Source organism: Octodon degus, unplaced genomic scaffold (genome assembly GCF_000260255.1).
Source record: "Octodon degus isolate 3935 unplaced genomic scaffold, OctDeg1.0 scaffold00045, whole genome shotgun sequence".
NCBI lineage: Eukaryota > Metazoa > Chordata > Mammalia > Rodentia > Octodontidae > Octodon > Octodon degus.
The window spans coordinates 6,467,873-6,472,014 of NW_004524621.1; positions in this window are offsets into that span (position 1 = coordinate 6,467,873).

A 4,142-nucleotide genomic window follows, 5' to 3' on the forward strand; every position below is an offset into this window, starting at 1 on the left:
GAAGTACAGTTTCAACAAATAATACACTGCATATATTCTTCTTAGTGGTTAATTGCTGTACAATATCTTTGCATCATCTTGCAGGATATTTTTTCCTGCATCCTAGTTGTTTTAAAGAGATCTTTTCTTACTTTTTCACTAGCTGCAATGATGTCTTTAAGGTCTGAAAGTCTATTTTCACTTTCCCTCAAACAGTTTTGCCAGCTTGTGATTGAGGTTTTAATTTCCTGTATATCACTTTGAATCTGCTTCATACATTCTATTTCTTTCCTATATTGCTTATTCAAGGATTCCATCATTTTTATATTCAACTCTATTTTTTTTTTTTTTTGTATTTTAGGGAAGGGTCTACAGGGTGCTCAAGATTTCACTACTACTCTTCTGCTCTATTTTTTCTATCAGTGTCTTCTTTAGAAGCACTTAATACTTCTTTGATTACAGTTAGTATTTCTTCAGAAATATTTCTGATATGATTTCCTCTATATCTTTCTGCAGTTGTTTCTTTACTTCCAATGCTATTATTTCAGAGATTTCAGGTGTGTGATTTCCAGTTTTCTCTATGCTAATATCTTCTGCATTTGTTCTGGGTGGACTCAGGGACTAAGACTGCATTTTGTTCTTTCTCTTTGTCATTTTGTATACCATTGTCTTCTAACCTTTGGTGTAGAGCTTAGATAGAGTTATTACCTTAGCACCAGGTCTGGATCTATGAAGTTCAGATTCCTTCAGGTGGGTGTGGCTTGGGTCTGGCTGCTGTGCTCCACTTCTTCCTGCTGCAGCCCTTGGAGGTGAATCCTCTGTGCCACTCTGGCAAGATGTTCTGCTCCTGAATCAGCTGGGTGGGTCTTGCCTCTAGCCTCTTTGCGGGAAATTCTGCTGAAGGATTCCACACTGGGCCTGCGCTCTGGGTCAAATGAGGATCCGACGGGCCCCGGGTCCTCTCACTCACACGCCAGGCCTCCTCAGTGAGGTTCTACAGGAAAAGATCAGGCAGACACATTGGTACCCAGTGCTGTGGACCTCCAGGTCACCTGGTTTATGATGGTAGGGGCTTTCACATTCCCAAGAGTGCTTTGAGGATACTTAACACTTTCTTTCATTTATTTATTTATTATTAATTTATTTGTTTGTTTTTGTTTGCTTGTTTGTTTTGAGATAGGCTGTCCCAATGTAATTTAGGCTGTCCTTAATCTCACTGTATAGCCCAGCCCAGTCTCAAATTCACAGTGCCCCTTCAGTGCTGGGATTGTAAGATTGTGCCCCCACACCTGACTATCATTTTCTAGGGTGCTCGGTCATCCAAGTGTGGCCCAGGAAGCCACAGAACTGCAGGAAGCCACCTTGACCATGGAAACTTCATGCAGTCCTACAGCCCCTCTCCCTCTGTAACTCTGCAGTGCATAATCACTGCCCTCGGTGGAGTTGAGTGGACAGAGGTGAGACCTCTGTTCAGTGGGTTGGGGGGACCATGTTTTCTGAGGACAGGAGTGTGACACTGTTTCTTCCCAGGTCTCCATTTGCACATAGCTACAGCTCAGGTGGGCTCCCTGGATGCCTGGCAATCGAGATGACAGGACTGTCTCTAACTGTGCTTTCCAAACCCAAAGCTTTACACAGAGATTACAGTCGCCTCTTCCCTGGTGGAATGAATGGGCTGTGTGACTGCCAAAGTCAGCTCCAGGGTTGGGATTTTTCTGGCTTTGGCTCCTGCTCACTGAGGCCTTTAATACAGGGTTGTCACCAACCTTTGGGTGGGTCATCTCTGGAGGCCACCTGCCTGCAGCTCTATCCTATTGCTGCAGACAGGTGGCCTCCAGAGATGACCCACCCAAAAGTTGATGACAATTCTGCATTAAAGGCCTCAGTGAGCAGGAGCCAGCCTCACCTGCTAGTAAGTACCCTGGACCAGCTCTGTTCCCTAAACACTGTCAAGAAGTTGCTTTAAGGCAAGGGAGTGGGAAGCAGTTGCTGGTGATCTGAACTCTATAGCTCAGGATTTGAATCCTGACCCCTCTGGGGACTCCAGGCACCACATCTAATACCAACCATGGGCTGTTGTGGGGCAGGATGACTCCAGGAGGCCCTGTCTTATTTTCCTTGTTGCTAGGACAAAATACCTGATGCCCACAAGTTAAAGGAGGAAGTTTATTTTGGTTCACAGATTGTAGAGGTTTCAGTTCATGGTCAGCTGGCTCCAAGGCAGGGCAGCATGGAAGAGGGACATTGCAGAGGAAAGACGGTCCATAATATGGCAGATAGGAAGCAGCAAAGCAGTGGCAGCAAACAGCAAGCCTCCCTTTCCTTTCTACGCCATTTAAGCTACCAGCCTATTGGTTGGTGTGGAGGACCACCTGAGCAACTCTCTTTGAAAGAAGAGCAGTTGTCTCCATTTTGGCTGTGCTTGACCCTATATTCATGTATTAATAGGCACAGAGCTGGCTAGGACTTTTCCTTACCCCTTCAATTGGCTTTAAGCAATGCATACTGATCTAGCCAAGGTGCTTTTGGTAGTCTTTGAAGATGGTAGATGTGTTTCCCTGATAACCCACATCTGCTGCTCTTTAACATGAGCCAGGTTGAGACAGGATAAAGAGCCAGTGTTCCACGCTGTTGGCTGGGATTGAGCCTTGAGAGAGAAGCTATAATTTCCTGGGGCTTGAAAGATTACACATGGGAGTTGAAGCACCAGACCCAGAAACATTAGGTACTATCTCAATAGTACAATACAAATTAGTTTTTCTGCATATCCTTCTCTGTATATCACAGAGGTACAGGCCTCCTAGCTAGCCCCACTCACAGTATTCACTTACTTCCAGCAATTCTCAGTCATTCATCCTTAAGCCACTTTTCCTTCATGACTGAATAAAACCCGGGTTCTGCCCTGGGTGGAGGCCTTTGTTTGGATAGCCATCTCCATGGCTGGACTTAGGAGCTCTTGGCTCTCCATAACTGTAAATATGCCTTATTGTCTTTATTTTCGCCATGGATTGCACTGCAAGTGGTAGGTTGGAATCAACTCAATGGGATTCCAATAATTTATCCATGGGATTACAAATATAAACTTCCTGGACTGATATGAGGACCAAAAATGGCACCCTACAGTTGGTACCCCCACACACACCCAGGGTGGAGCTTCCCTCATCCAAACCCAGAGAACTATGCCAAGCCGGTCAGGGCACTAACTGAGTTAGCACATCCTTTTTTTTTTTTTTTTTAATGTGATAAAAAGTCAGAACCTACTAAGGAACTGCATGCAATTTTATATATATAAATATCTATATCTATATCTATATCTATATATATATATTTTTATTGAGAAATATTTTTATTGAGAAATAAATATGAATGAGATAGTTTCACAGCTGATTAATGGGACAATTTTGATAGTCAATACACTGTACATTGTTATCTTCTTAGTGGTTATCCATAGTACAAGAAGCAGACAGGATATTCTGTCCAAACACTGTTAGTACACCTCTTTCTTCTCATTGAGTTAAGCGAAAGTAGCTGTAAATTTATCCTAATATTTTGTATATATAAATACAAAATGATCTTTCCTTTGTATCTTTTTTTAATTTTAATTTTAATTATTTTTGTCCTGTCAGAGGTGAATATTCCATTGGCATCTAAATACTATAGGTGTTTGAATTCAACTAAACAATCTAACAGGGCTGGTGAGATGGCTCAGTGGTCTAAAGCACCTATTTGGAACAGGCTTGGCAAAGCACAGGGACCACGATACAATCCCCCAGCACCACATGCCAGCCAGCCCTGCCCCCTGGTGGGCTGAGCTGGCCACACACACACACACACACACACACACAAACAAACAAATAAATAAATAAATAATTTTAAAAAACAATCTAACACTGTCTAGCAGTCTATAATATTAGTGGGTTACCCTCAGAAGTTATTGACTTGAGCCTTTTACAGCTCATCATATTAATATGGACTTACTTTATATACCTCATTTTTATACTTTTCTGCTGGATGGTTAAGACCAAGATATAGCAAGACCTATATACCAAGAAATGCAACTTTTGTATCTGATAAGGTCAGTCAAGTACTCTCAGGATTTATCCTGTAGCCTTGTACCTCCTTTTGTACATCCTTTTGTCAGTGTCTGACATGTGGATGAGTCA